A 17,671-nucleotide genomic window follows, 5' to 3' on the forward strand; every position below is an offset into this window, starting at 1 on the left:
ATTTCTAATCAACCAAATTTAAAAGAAAACAAATATTTGGGTCACCTGAGCCACTACTTTAGGAGTTCTTGCCCCATGAAACCACGCCAGTCAGGATGGCATTCACAACTCTTTATCTTCCGTGGAAACAAAAGCAGAAATTGCCCTCCCAAGTAACTCTACTTTAACAACTGTTGCTCCTTCCCCAGCAATTAAACCACTCAAAGAGAACACAATAGCATTCTTGTGTCAACAGACACACAATTAAAATCTCACTTCTTACACATGTGTGTGGACACACCATACATAAAGAACATACATACATCTTTTGAACCAAACTCACAAAGGAGAGGCAGTGTCATGGGATGGCAATCCTTACCATAGCTTGGCATCTATGGAGGGTCTTGAGGACTGCCTGATCTTTGTCCATTTTTGTATGGTCTTTTGTAGGGCTTGGGTCTTTTTTTATCTATTTGGACATATTTTACTTTTTCATCTGTTGTGACAGATGATGTGGATGGCTTGCAATGAGGGCTCAGAGAGACTGGCTAGAAGTCCAGGGCTATGTAATTCTCATTGCCAGTACTCTTTTAGGGTTGTTAGTGCCACTGGGTACAGGGGATGAAGACATTGGGTTTTGCATAAGAACATAGTACTCCTTGCTGTCTCTGGAGTCTGTGTTGGTGATATTATTTGTGGAGATGGAATGGCAGTCTTGGGAGGACCAAGACTTGGTGACAGGTGACTTGAAAGGGAGCTCATTGATGACAGTGCTGTTTCTTAGGTCAAGGGTTGGTGGCTTTGCTTTTCGGCCAGGCTTGAGGTTGCAATTGACTGGGGGTGGCTGGATCTCCCTTTCTTGGCCAGAGACATTATGAATAGGAAGGGCTGTGGATGGGTAGCCTAGTGTGACAAAGTGATGGGGCACTGTGTTCATGGGGATGTAGGCACTGTGGGAATTGTCCCCTGTTTGTTCCATTTCCAGCAGAGTAGAAGAATCTGGGTTCATGGGCACACAGTTGTCAACAGAGCTGCCACTGTCTGATTGACCCATGATTGTCTTTTTTGGGGATTTAGTAGCCAAGTAGATGGTTTCTGCGCCTTGTGCTGGGTATTTGTAATCATTGACTGGAGGTCTTTGTTGAGGGCTGCCCCACTGAGGTGTCCTGGGGTGCTGTGGTGGGGGAGCTATGGCTGAGTCCACTAGGAGGTCTCCAAATTCCCAACAAAGGGTATTGCTGGGTACCTTGAAGGTGTACACATCCTCATTTTCTGCCTCAGACACTGTGAGGCTCCCCTTGGCGTGGCTACGGGGGAGGCCAAAAGCATGGTCTTTGAATTGTCTGCTTGACTTGGGAAGGCTATAGAAGCCATGGACTTGACCACTGACTCCGCAGATACAGTGTCTATTGCCCTGGGCAAGGTTTTGTGTGGCTGTGTCACTCTCCTGTCTGGTGCTCTGAAAGAAGGTGGCACTTCTGGCATTTTCTGTCCTTTGGCTTATGCATTGGTGTGAGTGTTGATACTCCTGAGGTATACTAGTGGACAAGGCAGGCTGGATGTGGCTTGACACAGTGGGCTGGCTAGAGTGTGAAAGGGCTGAGGACCTCCTTGTTTGGAGCAGGTGCTGACTGGAACTGCTAAACTCAGCTGGAGAAGAGAGGAGACTATGATTGACTGAAGAAAGGTTTCTCAGGGTGTCAGTGCTCTCTTTAGTCTGACTGAAGCCGCAGATCTGGCAGATGCTCTGGACCCACCTATTCATGTCAGCCTCTGTCTCTGTCATCAGGTAGGTGCGCTCATTGGTAATGATATCAAACACAAATCTCCTTTTTGGGGTTCTTTTTTGTTAAAGGTCAGGCCTACATCCAACTGCATACAGAAGTTTAGGTTGATGATCTGCAGGGGTTTCTTGCAGTGTTCATTCTTATAATATTCTAGAATATCTGGGTCACCACTCATCTGACCGCTCCACAGGATAAACCAGTGTTTCTTCCAAGCATACTGCCCCAACTTTTTCTCCGGAGTCAACTTCCCCAGCCAGCCAGTGCAAACCACATTGTTGACAGATGACTGCAGGCTGCAGCAGGCTGGAGTGGGCAAAGGCATGGGCTGCTGGGTGAGCTGGCTGTTTGTGCACAGCTCACAGGGGAAGGATTCCCCAGTAGATGATTTCCCATATTTCTTTAATAATTTTCTTAACATTATTGCATAATCCAAATATAAAATGAGATATTACCAGAACCTTGTCTGTTTAAAATTTCTCTGTGAATTTTCTCTGTTTCAATCCAGGTCTCTTAGGAGTTGAGGCACCCTTATGGAACCTTTCAAATCCAACTCTCACAGGAGGGGAGGCATCACTTTTCCAGTGCCTATTAATCCAAATCTCTCAGGAGTTGAGGTACTCCTTTTTCAATACAACTCTTAGGAGGTGAGGCAACCCTTTTCCAGTGCCTTCATAATCCAACTCTCTTAGGTGTTGAGGTACCTATTTTTTAGTATCTTTTGCAATCCACCAACACAACTCCTTCCTTGCTGGCCAGACTTCTGAGGGTGATCTCTCACGGTCTCCTTTCTTTCCCAATATCAGTGGAACCTCCACTTGTGGCTGCCTGCACCACAACTAAGTCCGAGTACTGGGTAAAAGCCTAGAGATTTGGATGAACAACAAGATGCTGGTTGATTTTCTGACAGAATGTCTCTTACCTTTATTGTGAAGCAGCCTTATATACAAACTTACAAAAACCCCAGGTGAAAGGTTTCACAACAGGATATTGATGCTAGTGGGGTGAGGTCAGATAAACAGGAGGTATCTGTGGTTATGCTGGAAAACAACTCTTAGACACTCCATGGGGGCTGGGTCCCAATACCCTAACCCTAAACCTAACACTAACCTTAACCCGAACCCTAATAACACTTACCCTAAACCTAACCTAGAATCCTTAATGCTATCTCTAACCGTAATTCTGAACCCTAAACCTAACATTAAACCTTCCATGAACCCTATCTCTAACACTAAATTTTAGTCTATCCCTAAACCCAACACTAACTCTAACCCTAACCCTGAACCCTAATTCTAACCATAACCCTAACCATGAACCCTAACCCTAACCCCTAACCTTAACTCTACCTCTAAACATAAACAAACCATAACCCTAGCCCTGTACCCTGAATCCTAGCCCTGAACCTAACCCTATCCCAACCCCTAACCCTAACTCTATCAGTAAACTTAACCATAGCCACAACCCTAAACCCTAACAGTAACCCTAACCCTAAACCCTGAAACCTAACCCTACCCCAAACCCTAACCCTAAACCTAACCCTAACCCTATCAGTAACCCTAACCATAACCTCAATCCTAGACCCTGACCATAACCAAAAACCATAACCATGAATCCTAACACTAACACTAATCCTAACATGAACCCTAAAGCCAAACCAAACCTTAACCCTAAACCTAACACTAATGGTAACCCTAACCATAACCATAACCATAACACTAACCCTAACCCTGAACGCTAAACCTAACAATAATTCTGAACCCTGACATTAACCCTAACACTAACCCTAAACCTATCCCCTAAACCTAACCCTAACCTTTACCCTAACCCTGAACCCTAACCCTAATACTAACTTCTAACTCTAACTCTAAACCTAACCATAACCCTAAACCTGAACCCTAACACTAACACTAATCATAACACTAACCCTAATCATAGCACTAACCCTAAACTTAACACTGAACTGTAACCCTAACTCTAAGCTAACCCTAACCCTAACATTAACCCTTCACTGAACCCTACCCTGAACACTGACACTTACTCTATCCCTAAACCTGACACTAACTCTAACCCTAAGCCTGAACCCTGATCTCTAACTCTAGTCCTAACCATGAACCCTAACAGTAAACCCTAATCTTAATCCTAAACAAACATAACCATAACCCTGTACCCTGAACCCTACCACTAACCCTAAATGTAACTCTAACCCTGAACCCTAACACTAATACAAACCCTAACCCTACCTCTCATCCTAGAGCTAACCTCAAGTGTAACAGTGAAACCTAAACATAACCCTAATCCTTACCCTAAACCTGAACCCTGATCCCTGAACCTAATCCTAACCCTAACCCCAACCATGAGTATAAACCCTAACCATAAGTATAACAATAACCCTGAACTAACCCTAACCATAGTTTCTCAAAGTCAACATCCCATTTGTATAACCTTACCTTTTAGCTTCACTTCTCTTCATGGCTGAGGTCTTTGACAAGGTCACTGCAGAGAAAGGGTTCCGGGCACTGCCTTTGTCTTCCATCCATTTTTCCTCATTTGGTCTTCTAGTTACACTCAAAAGTAAGATATTTCCCTCCTTCTCTGCCTTGGCAAGGTTTCTATGAAGAAAAACAAATTCAAATTACAAAAGTGAACAAAATTGAAATGCACAGGCAACAGCTCAAGACCACTTTTGAAGTCCGGAGCCTGACTTTATTTGGGGTTTCAGGTGGGACAAGTCATACACTGGCTGCTGGTGCACTGGCATGCACATTTTTGGGGGAGACAACACAGGTAAAGTTCTCTGTGTTACCTGATCAAATGCACCTGAGCAGAGGACTGGGAAGGAAGGGGCATGAGGCAGGGGAGGAGGCAGACAGAGGGCAAGGGAACAGAGGGAGGAGAGCAGCCAGGGATGTCTTGGAGGAAAGCAGAGAGACAGGAGAGGGGAGTAGGGGAAGTGGCAGGGGGTGAAGAGACAGGAGGAGGAGTGAAGAGTTAGTGCCACTTAGAGGTGAGGGAAGGGCCGGAAATTGAGAATAGGATATGGCAAATTATCCACAAAAAGGCATCAGTACTTTTCAGTCCAACATACCAACATCAAATGCCAGTCAGCCAGCCAATTAAGAGTTACCTGGCACAGCCAGTTTCATCTTTCAAATTAGCTTTATGCTACAACTTACAAAAAACAGGTGCTGCTGAATCCCTTAGGAACAAGAGCAGCCTGGTGGTGCATAGAGGACCTCTCAGCCCCCTTTACTCCTTGGGTGCACCTGTGGTAAAATAAGCATGGCCTTGGTTCAGCCAGAGTACTCACCATCCCAGGAAGTGCAAGGGATAAAAAACTGACTCCTGTCTTTTCTGACCACAGGGATGCTGGCTGGTCAGCCTCTGGGCAAATAAGCATAGCCAGGGCCTTTTCCACATCACAAAAGAAGTGGAGGACACCAGTCCATCTCCTCACTAGCTGCTGAGGCACTGTCTTCAGTAAAGACCCTCTCTGCCACTCCATCAGCATTCCAGTGGAGAATGGTGCAAACCTGCCACCAAGCTCCTGTCACAAAAGACTTCAGAGTGAGAGATTGGTCCTTAAAGATCTCCCTGGCTCCTGGGGACATCGGTCCTGCTACCACAAGTATTTAGTCCCCAAGGATAAAGTAAGAAATATGCAGAAAGATGGCAGCATAATTATATACTGTGTTGCTCTTTTCTTAAACGACAATATAGGTATAATTTTAATAGAAGAGAGTATTGTACTGATGTGATGTTTCTAATCTTACTTGATCACTAGTGAGCTGCCTCAGAAGGAAAAACATTTATGGTGTACAAGGTTGGCAAACACTCACAAAGTTTTCCTTCAGAGCCAACATATCTGTTACCCATTTTACCCCATAATCACAACACAGGCATGCACACACACACACACACACACACACACACACACACACACACACACACACACACACACACCAGACATGTTTTTAACCTGTGCTTAATTACACTGTTGCTTTCTTTAAAACTTCCAGAGACCATAAAATTTCTTCTGAGGCATATTTGTTTTAGCTTGCACCTAAAGTTACCTTCTTTGTAGCCTAAAACATAGGACCAGAAAATATCTGTTTTATTGTTGGAAACTGTGCTACTTTCATGTTATTATCTTCAGTGAACCTTAGAAACATGTCTGATACAATTGTAATTACAGAAGAGCATCAATAAGCAAGAAACAGTTGCCCCCTTATTTAAAATGGGAAGGAAAATTCAGTCTTACCTCCAGCAGTTAGTTTCCTGTAGTCTCTAGCATCATATCTTTATGGGGATTATTATGGGAATGATCCAGTGAAGCCCACTCTTCCTGAATGAAGTCAACAGGCAAATAATCATAGACTACTGCATCCTAAAACATACAATAAATGTACAAAAAGAAAGTTACACTGACAACACTATAAATGTAAACATCTTTGAATATAGTAATGTAATTATCATGATTCCATCATTAATTCCATGACATAGCTAATGTAATCACCAAGTCACTTAAAAAGAAAACCAAAAAAGAGGGTCACCTCGGTCATTTCTTCACATTTTGAGTGGGATATCACCATGTTAAAGAAATGCTGTTTAACAGACATAGACAGTAAACAGATCAATAGTACTCAGTACACATCAGAGAAATTGCATAAACAATTAATATCTACAAGAAAGATGGGCAAACAGTGTGTACCAGTTCATGCCTTTATTTGGTTCAGGAAACAAGGAAAACTGTGATACCTGATGAATTAAGATTTGCAGTTGACATCATATTTGTGGAAGCCTCATTCAAGTTGTTCTTAGCATATGGTAATCACCTTGCTAAAGTGTAAATACAGAGAAAACTGAAATGCCCTGGGCAGAGGAAAAGTGATTCAGTCCACTGAGCCTGGAGAAGCCTGCTGCTGTGAAAGGCTAAGACATTATTAAATTGTATCAGAGTCTTTGTTCCACAGACCCATGTGCACTCACACCCCAGCCTCAACATCCACCATAGACTACTATAAAACCCTACAGACTAAAGCAATTATGCACAATTCCAACAGACACATCTGTGCAAACTGTGATGGAAGAAACTTCTTCAGGAATTGTTCCATCTCCATGATGACACTTCAGGTCAGGAATATTGTATTTCAGAATCTTAGTTTGGCCCATGTCATCATCATTTCTGCCAAAAAAGAGGGTCTGTACACACTGGTCATACACAGAGATGGATGGCTCTAAAGCATCAACAGACTGCCAGATGCTTTATAGTTATGATTTGTTTGTTCATAATGTTAGCTTAGAAAAACTGAGAAACAACATTGGATGCTAATTATGAACACAACAAGAATCTCAAACTCTGAATTTCTTCGATTTGATTTCTGGGACTCGATATGTAACAAGTTCACGTGGTTCTCCTGAGTGAAGCAGAGGGCAAGGATTGAATGGACCCGCCTAGGATGCTAATGATCTTTGAGAAGAATACTTTCATTAGCACTAGAAACAATTTAACACTTATCAGAATTAGCTCAAAAGTGGGAAGAAGGTGTTTTTGGTGCTGCTAATGACAAAATAATTCCCTCCTGCAATATGAAAGATTAAATGAAAGTGAAAACTCATCAAACCCTTCACAAAACAGTAGAGTGACAACCACAACAGGTCCTCCCGACGGCCAGGGTTAGTTAGAATTTGGATCTAAGCACCAAGTGCTGAGCTGGGCATGATGGTGTATGCCTATAGTCCTAACACTGGAGAAGTAGAAGAATCCTGAGTTCAAGGTCTTCCTCAGCTACATAGAGATTTTTGAGGTCACCCTGGCTACAATGTCTCTCTCTTTCTCCCTGTCTTCAATCAGAGGTTAAGTACTGAACCCAGGACCTTGTACATTCTACACTCTATCACTAAGCTAAATTCCTGGCTCCCATAGTCCCTTTCTCAAAAAGAACTAAAACATGGGCTGACAAAATGGCTCAGTGAGTCAATATGTTTGCCACCAAGACTGAGGAACTTCATTCAAAGCCTGGGCCCACAAGGTGGAAGGAGAGGACTGACTCCTGCACACCAACCTACACACACACACACACACACACACACACACACACACACACACACACACGAGAGAGACAGAGACAGACAGAGAGAGAGAGAGAGAGAGAGAGAGAGAGAGAGAGATTTAAAAATAAAAATTTAAGAATAATATTTTTTTTTGAGACAGGGTTTCTTTTTGTAGCTTTGGAGCCTGTGCTGGAACTCGATTTGTAGATCAGGCTGGCCTTGAACTCACAGAGATCTGCCTGCCTCTGCCTCCCAAGTGCTGGGATTCAGATGTGCACCACCAGTGCCCAAAGAGCCACCTTGCTAGTTCTTTTTTTAGTAATTTTTTAAAAATCTCAGATACCAAATTGCTTGCCTAAAAGAATCTTAGCTAAATTCTCTTAATAAAATTATTTTTCAGAAGGAGATGTCATTGTTACTTCCAAAAAACAAATAAAAAAATAAAAAGCATAAAAAAACTAAAAAAATTTTCTTTGAAAAAATTTCACATATTGCACCAAACAATGAAATTAAAAAGTGGGGTGCAGACTAAACAGAGAATTTTCAACAGAGGAATCTGAAATGGCTGAAAGACACTTAAGAAAGTGCTCAAAATCCTTGGCAATCAGAGAAATGCAACTGAAAACAACTCTGAGATACCACCTCACACCTGTCAGAATGGCTAAAATCAAAAATACCAATGACAACCTATGCTGGAGAGGTTGCAGAGAAGAAGGAACACTCCTCCATTGCTGGTGGGAGTGTGAACTTGTAAGACCACTTTGGAAATCAGTATGGCAGTTGCTCAGAAAAATGGGAATCAATCTACCTCAAGATCCAGCCATTCCTCTCTTGGGTATATACCCAAATACTGCATGTCCATACAACAAGGACATATGTTCAACCATGTTCATAGCAGCATTGTTTGTAATAGCCAGAACCTGGAAGCAACCTAGATGCCCCTCAACTGAAGAATGGATGAGAAAATGTGGTACATTTATACAATGGAGTACTACTCAGCAGAAAAAAGCAATGGAATCTTGAAATTCGCAGGCAAATGGATGGAACTAGAAGAAACCATCCTGAGTGAGGTAACCCAATCACAAAAAGACAAACATGGTAAATCGATACAGCCCAAGCCATTCCCCACAGAGGGTAGTAGCTAAGCCCTTAGTTGACCTTTATTCTTCCCTAGAGGAGGAAACTCTAGCTATATATGATGAAGCACTTGTAATGCTTTTAGAAGGGAAGCCAGTGGCCTAGAATTGCCTGATATACACAGCAGGGTTCTAGTTCATAGAGTTTTGCATATTGACTGGACTTCACATTCAACACAGTTGGGGTTTCTTTTGTTTTCCTGTGGGGGACTGAATATTGGGCCCCAGGTTCTGACTGTCAGCAGCGGTGCCAGGAAACTCCGGCCCACTATTGTATTGTTAATTAACACCAGGCTGTTACTGTTACCTGGCCTGAGGGTAATATGCCTCTTATTTTGCATCTGTATGTGCCTAGCATCTGAATAGGCCCTCACCTGGGAGAAGGGGCTGGTGGTATGTGAGTTAGGACAGAAGGCTAGGAGCAAAGCAGGCAAGAGAGAGAACAAGAGAAAATGGCTGCCTCGTAGTGTTAGCAGGATGTTAAGGTGAAGGAACCGGCTTCCCTTTTGGCAGCCATAATGGTCGAACATGTGCTTCTATGACCTTGTCCTAGAAACCAGAAAGTCAGATGCCTGTCTTGTGACAAGGAACCAATCAAAAGTTAGCTGGTGGTGCTATGCTTTATGGCTCTGGGTGTGCTTTACGGACAAGCGCACAGCAATGACGTAGAGAGCATAGCAACCACCCTGGGAGGGCCTATGAGCCATAACAACCAGTTGACCAATCAACACAGGGCAAGCCCTCCAAGCCTGGAGGCACACCAATCGTGAGCCTGTGCGTACCCCTAGACACTCCCCTTACGCTGCCCTATAAGATCTTTGGGGAGACCTTAGGAGCCGTCTTTTCTAGCCATCTGCCATGGCGGGTGGGTGAAAGACCCGAGCTAACATGGGGTTAGTTCGTTAAATTACAATAAAGCCTCGTGCAGTTTGCAGCAAGCTCTCGAATCCGCCTGGTGATTGGGGTGACCGCGAACCTGGCCTGAGACCCCGGATACTTCAGTTTTCGGGGGTCTAACATTTTGGGGGCTCGTCCGGGATCACCCTTCACCTGAGTGGATTCGATCTTGGAGGTAAGATGATTCGAGCTCGAAACTTGTATATGTTCAATGTTCTATGTTTCTTGTTTTGTCTCTTGCTGTTTTGTTTGGTGCCATGATTTGTATTTGATCTGCGCAGAATTTGTATTTGTAATTCGGACTTCTGGGGATGACCCTGAAGTCCTGCCCTGGATGAAAGTCCGAGGGTTGCTTGATTTGATCTGCGCAGAATTTGTAATTTGTATTTGATCTGCGCAGAATTTGTAATTGAACCATAGGGTAAGCAGACTTGCGAGAACCTTGGTTCCACCCTGGATGAAAGTCCAAGGTTTGGTTGTAATTTTGGTTTGGGGCACCATTTCTTTGCCGCGGTTTGTCCTGTCTAATGTTTGTGCTGTCTAATGTGCTGTCATTTGTGTTATGTGTTTCTTAAGCATCTCTTTCTGTCCCACATTGCCCATGCACGTGGCATGCATGGGTCAGGGGGTCAGGGGTCTTTTCTTCTCTGAGCACATGGCGCCACCTCAACTGTTATCGGCAGATGCGCCGGAGGACAGACTGCCACTCTGAGGACACCCAGGACCCAGGAGGTATGGACTCGGGCCAAGGACACTTGGACCCGCCTCAGTTAGCCGCCGAGTTCTGCCGCCGTCTTCCCGGCGCCATTGCCTTATGAGCAGCGTGGGCGGATTGGGTTGGCGTCTGTTCTTTCCTGTCTATTCTGTGTTATCATCATTGGTTTTCAATTCAGGATCCACCACGCCACCCCCTTTCTATCCCCACCTGCGGGTCTGAGGCATGCCCAGTAGGACTGTTTCTGCCCCAGCTGCCGTTATGGCTGTTTCCCTGCTCTGGGGGAACATGGCTACAAGGCTGAGATCTGCTACCCGTCTTTCTGTGCTCCACACACATGGTATGCAGGGGGGCCGCAGGAGTCTTTTTCCCACCCCTGGATTGGCCAAGGGTCTGGGGTTACCAGCAGCACCCCCACCCCAGGTCTCTCTGCCTTGAGCACATGGAGCTAGCTCAGGCAGATGAACCATCTGTCCTGATCCGGATATTCAAAAAAAAAAAAAAAGGGGGCCTTAAAGTTATTAAGAACTATAAAAGGGACTTTGACAAAATTTTTATGTTAACTAAAAAATAAAAAAAATGTAAAAGACTTAAGTAATAAAGAAAAAAATTGTCTAAGAATGTCTAAGAAAGTCAGAGAAATAAAATAAAAGGTTAAAGAGAGTTAAAGCAAATGATAAAAGTTATAGAGGGTTAAAGCAAGTTGTTGGAGGTCAAAAAAGAAGATTGTTACAGAAAGTTATAGAGGGTTAAAGTAAGTTATAAAAGGTCAGAGAAAAGTTGTCAAAGGTCAGAGAAAAGGTTGTTACAAGTTAAAAAAAAAATGTAAACTGTGCTATGGTTTCTCATGTCTACAAACAGTAAATTTTAAAAATAATAATATAAGTTAAAATTTTAATCATATTAAGCTGATTTTGTTTTTAAAAAAAGTCCTGTTTATTTCTCAAGTAATTTATATATATTTGTTTTAAAATGTTCTGTTTCCTGGTTTAGCCAGCACATGGCCAACTGGTCACATGACTTGACTAGTCGCCATTTTGCTAAAGTTAAAAAAGAATACTTAAACCGCCATCTTGACTAAAGATGACCGCATGGAAATTAGAGGTACCATCTTAAAAACAAGTTTTTCAATTAAGATTTAAAATGTTAATGCTTCTATATATTACAGAAAGACCTTAAGGGAATTTAAATTTCTTTTTAAAACCAGTTTTCAAATGTTTGTTTTTATTAATGTTTGTACTTAAAGAGCTTCAATTTAGAATTATTTCTAAGCAAAGCCTGACAATGTAAAGTTCTTGTTTTATAAAAGATGCTAATCTGTTACAGTTTGTGTTTTCAGAAGTTAAGTTTAGGATGTTGATAGCACACACCTTTAAGCTCAGGGTGTAGATGGCACACGCCTTTAATCCCACCATTCGGGAGGAAGAGGCAGATGGATCTTTATGAGTTCAAGGCCTGCCTGGTCCGGCAGATCGAATTCCAGGACAGGCTCCAAAGTCACAGAAAAACCCTGCCTCAGAAAGAAGTTAAGCTACTGTTTAAAAAATGTAAGGTAGCTCTATATAGTTTTAAGTTCAGCTGTATTACAGAAAGACTTTAACTAGCCACCTGTGTGCTTCTTGTATGCTTAAGGCAAGTAACTAAAACAGACCTCTAATGCTTCAGAGATCTTCAGAATATGGCATTTAAATTGTTATCTTTAAAGTTTATAATGTCAGACAGACTGCCAGATCCTGACAGTGACCCAAAGTCTCCAAAGAAGATTACGAGGCACCTCAGTTCCTGCACCTGGACCAGTGAGCGAGATGCTCAGATGTGATACCTGCCGCCTGCCAGAACCTGGCCGAGACTGTGGACAAAGCTGCTGGACACTGGAAAATTGATTGCACCCCTTTGCCTAGACAAAACAAGGTCAGTCTTTTCCATGTCCCTCTTCCACAGAGAGGAAAAAAACTCTCACAGTATAGGCCTGGCGAAGATTGCTGTTCTTTGAGACAGCTGCCTCCAATGGTAATGGAGAAACTTGGGTATGGCTAACTGTATGGACTGGCTTCTAACTGGCTTCTGTCACTTTTTAGTAGATTCGGACAAAATATACCCTTCTCAGATCTCTGAAATATTACTGGTTGTCAGCTTGACAGCATCAGGCAGTCAGATCCACTATAGACTAGTCAGTATGTTAGCTAATAAAATAGTGACTATCTACTGTTCAGGCACAAGTTCAAAGTTTTTAAGTTTATTTTGGTTGTCATCTAAGTACAAACTTAAAGGGCTTTTCATCAGGCCAAAGGCACCTCTGTCCAATCCATACCTGGCTCTCTGGACAGAAGAAAAATGTACATGCTTATAGCCCAAATCTGTAGTTTTTGCTAAATATGTTCCTGCTGTTTAAACAGATATCCAGATATCTGCTTTTTCTACACTGTGGGCTTCAGTAAATAAGTTTTAACCTCTGTTCCTAGTTTAAACATGTCTTAAACAGGTTTCTGCTTCTGGCAGACATCTGAATATCAGTTGCTGACTACAGACTGTTCTAAGACTGCGAGCCCTAGACTTGCTGTGAATGTGAACCAGTTCAGCTGATGTGGACACCCCCTGTCTCTGCAACAGTGTCTGCTAACCAGAAGCCCCTGATGGATTCCCCATTGCCTAAATTCCTTTTTGCTTTTGACTAGCATTTCAACCTTCTGGGGTCCCTAACTTCGTCCCAAAGTCAGCAGGAAGCAGTTTGGAAAAGAATTTCGCCGTCCATTTTCCCTGGTTAAAATGCTAAGTCAAAGGGAACTCCCTTGCATGGGGATGCCAGTATCTATCACTCCCTGATGGGGATGCTAGAGAGACAGCAATTCCATGATTGGAATTTACAAAAAAGAAAATGGGGGAATGAAGGAACCGGCTTCCCTTTTGGCAGCCATAATGGTCGAACATGTGCTTCTATGACCTTGTCCTAGAAACCAGAAAGTCAGATGCCTGTCTTGTGACAAGGAACCAATCAAAAGTTAGCTGGTGGTGCTATGCTTTATGGCTCTGGGTGTGCTTTACGGACAAGCGCACAGCAATGACGTAGAGAGCATAGCAACCACCCTGGGAGGGCCTATGAGCCATAACAACCAGTTGACCAATCAACACAGGGCAAGCCCTCCAAGCCTGGAGGCACACCAATCGTGAGCCTGTGCGTACCCCTAGACACTCCCCTTACGCTGCCCTATAAGATCTTTGGGGAGACCTTAGGAGCCGTCTTTTCTAGCCATCTGCCATGGCGGGTGGGTGAAAGACCCGAGCTAACATGGGGTTAGTTCGTTAAATTACAATAAAGCCTCGTGCAGTTTGCAGCAAGCTCTCGAATCCGCCTGGTGATTGGGGTGACCGCGAACCTGGCCTGAGACCCCGGATACTTCAGTTTTCGGGGGTCTAACAAAGGGACACCAGAAAAGATGGTTAATAAACTAATGGCTCTAGTTCCAAAACATGGAACTAAGAGCTCTCTAAAAATGACAAGATGCCTGTGTTTGGTCTTTATCGTCATTGCGTTCCTAGAAGCTTCTAAGTTCACACACCCCCACTCAGGTAGAACCTCATGGCTGTCGTGGGTTAAAGCTGAGACAAGCCAGGCCATGACATTTTCCTTTGTAGCATTTCTAGTGTAGCATTTCTAGTACAAGTCTCTTCAAGGGGCATACTGGACAACAGCCACTAAAAATCAGATGCACACACAACCTGGACATGACTTGCCAAGTAACTGTTTGACATTCAGAAGGGGCCAAGGGAACGCACAGCCAAGAGTGGCCAAGAAAAGGTATCCCAGACCAGCCCTAGTGCTTTGTAGATGGCATGAGTAAACCCATGAGCTAGAGCCACTGAGAGCCTCCTGTGGTCTCTAGACCTTAAGCTCCAACTTTCCCTCTTTAGGCTGTGTCATGCTCACTCCATTTAGTGCCAGGTAATTCACCCAGAGACACCTGGCAGAAGAGGAAGCTCCTCAACTGCCAGCCTGTCTGTAACCCGCCCCAAGGGCAGCAGAAGTGGCTGCTTGCCTGTGGAATAAAGTCACTGAAATCCATTTTTGTAGTGTTTTAAATCAGTCTCATAAGTGTCATCATGCAACTCCTCCAGAAAATGTGGGGGCCAAGTGAGGTGCAGAAGAGCTGCAGGGACACAGGAAGAGACCATCATGTTACTACCAAAGATTGTGTCCTGGAAATGCTTTGAGAGACAAATTGTTATTTAACTACACAGTCCAATTCATAAAACATAACATGCAGTGAAACTGTAAAACCCTGACACTTGCAGTCAACCAAGTGTTTGAACGAAGTTCAGTTCCTTCTGAAAGTACTGCAAAAACCACTGTCAAGGTCATTAACCAAAGATAAAGTCAAGGATGCAAGAAGGGTCAGCTGTGGCTTGTAAAGGCTTAGTTTCTCATAGTAGCTGAAAGGTTCAGGCATTATGCTGGCCTGCCCCTGTTACCTGGTGGAATCCACTCAGGCAATACCCTGGTCAGCCCAAGGTTCCATGGGAAAGAAGTCTGCACGCAGGTGCAGAGGACCCCTTTAAAAGATAGGCCCCTGCACCTTTACGCTCTCTCTGCCCCTTTACTCTCTCTGTCTGTCTCTCTCTCTCTCCCCCTGTCTCTCTCTCTCTCTCTGTGTGCTCCCCCGTCTCTCTGTTCCCCGCTCTGTCTCTCTATGGTGACCGGCCATGGCGGTCAGCCATTACCCTGTTCCTCTTCTTAGTCTCCCCATTCTACCGGGCCTTATAATAAACTTATAGTCAATATGTCCGTCTCAATATTTCTCTTTTCTTCTTTTTAAACAAAAGAATAACAGTAGCACCATAAGAGGATGTAAATCTGTGTCTTACAGCCAAGTCACACTCCTGAAAAGCTCATCTGGCTAAGTCACCAGCCTCTGGACTGAACACTCAAGGACAGGGAAGGTCAGACTGTCCTTATTGCCAACTGAAGCTTATTAGATGTAGAAAACTAATTCAGTTTAAGAAAAATAATGTAAAAAATAATGTAAACTTACAAGTTCAAAATGACAAGGCACTTCCCAGGGCCTTGGGGGCTCCTAGAAGTAAGAGGTCCTTAAATAAGTGATCCCCAAACTTTGCTAAGCACTCAGGCAGCTTTGTTAAAAACAAACAAACAAACAAAAATCAAACCAAACCTAGTGCATAGCTAGGGAGGGTGACCCATACTTATGATCACGATGGTCAGGGGTAGAGGCAGGGGGTGTGGTAGCTCAAGGCCAACCTCAGCTACACAGCAAGTTTAAAAACTGTCCTAAAGAAAACTATCAGGTTGGTGAGATGGCTCAGAGGTTAAGAGCACTGGCTGCTCTTCCAGTAGGTCCTGAGTTCAATTCCTAGCAACCACATGGTGGCTCACAACCATCTGAAATGAGATCTGATGCCCTCTTCTGTGCAGGCACTGTACATATAATCAATCAATAAATAAAAATCTTTAAGAAAAAAAAAAGAAAACTATCAAGGTCCAGTTTGTGTCCCATGCCAACTAAATTAGTATTAGTAGGTCTAGGGTAGAGTCGACATCAGGTCTTAGAAATCCCCTGGGGGGAGGGGTTTGTTCCAGGCCCACAGGAGTTTGGGAATCTGCTTCATTACCTTTGAGGGCGGGAGGTACAGTGTTCATTCTTTGATTTAGCTAACACAAGGAGGTACACCATATACCAACCACTGTACTCCCAGCATTAAGTACACACAGCCAACAATCAGTAAAGGCTTGTTAGAGGTATACAGGAAGCTAGTCTGTCACAGGTCCTGGGAACTAGAAAAGAGTAAGGAGAAGGGCAAAGGAGAAGGGAGAAACCAACAAGCCTCTTGATATGTCAGTCTGTCATTGATCAATCATTTTCTTGGGAATGAATCTCTGTGAGTGGGGGGATGTTAAGTACACCTTGCCTGGAGTGAGGGACGGTAAGTATACCTTGCCTGGAGGATTCTCACCTCTCCACTCCAGTGTTGGCAACTCCATCTTCTACTCTTACTCATGTTGCAGGGCCTCAACATTCCACACACTATTCTCAGATGTGGGGATGGAAGGTAACAGCTGCATTTGGTCCACAACACATCAGATATTTCTTTTGAGCTCCTCCCGGCCCTGTGAGTAATAGCAAAACCAACAAAACAGAGACTCCATCCATTTTAATTTGCTCAGATCCAAGAATTTAAACATACACTTTAAGAAGAGTCTTGTGTTTAATTTGAAAAGGATTTCATATTTCAAATGGCTTCTTCCTACGATGGGGTCAAGTGCAGGAGAAGGGCAGCTAAGAGACCCACCTCATGAGACCCACTGTGACCTCCTTCACCCTTTCATGACTCTGAGGGTTGTGGTCACTTAAGGTTGTGTTCAACAGTTAAGATTGTTGTGCCAGAGTCACAAAGATCCCCAAAGAGACCAGGGAGACAGACCACCGATGCAAATGCATAAGGTTTATTAAATTGTTTATCCTACACCTCCGGAGGGACCCCGTCTAGCAAGCTGATGAAGCAGCCTCCAGAGGGGGTGAAGTTCCCTGTCTACTGCTAGGTTTTAAAGACAAAAGTTACAGGATTACGTCAGTAGGTATGGGTTGGTTTTTGATTGGTTGACATTTGGAAACAATCGGGAGAATTTTTCAAAATCATATTTTGGCATGAAATACCTGTGTACCAGGTATTCTCATTGGTCAGTGCTGAGAGGGAACATTTGGTGGTTTCTATGACTTTGTCTTGTTACTTGCAAGTGGCCTGTAATACATAATAGATACCAATAGTTTTCAGAACTGTATCCTGGAGACTATAGGGGAGGTTTTGGTCTCCCCTAGAGTTTCTTTTGTGCCAAACAGTTCCCAGGAACCAAGTACCTAGGAGGCTGGGGGGTGGGGGGAGGTCTGGAGTTTCTTTGTGTTCTGTTTTGGCTCTAAGCTCCGGGAGGATCTGGAGTTTCCTTTTGTCAGAGGCCTATGTGTCTTTTCTGTAGTCATGGCTGCAAAAGCAGGGGCTTAGTGAGGGACTGGTCCCTTCATTCCTAGAAGTAAAGCCTTTTAGTTTAGTTTGCCCCTTTCAAAGATAAATTCCAGATTTTGATTTATTTTTCCACTAAG

At 43.6% G+C, this 17,671-nt stretch overlaps 1 pseudogene; it reads right to left on the reverse strand.

Annotated features, from left to right (window-relative positions):
• Positions 1–354: 354 nt before the first annotated feature.
• On the reverse strand, positions 355–16,681 carry LOC113836714 (annotated as a pseudogene).
• Between the last annotated feature and the right edge of the window lie 990 nt (positions 16,682–17,671).

Source organism: Cricetulus griseus, chromosome 7, assembly GCF_003668045.3.
Source record: "Cricetulus griseus strain 17A/GY chromosome 7, alternate assembly CriGri-PICRH-1.0, whole genome shotgun sequence".
Taxonomy (NCBI): Eukaryota; Metazoa; Chordata; class Mammalia; order Rodentia; family Cricetidae; genus Cricetulus; species Cricetulus griseus.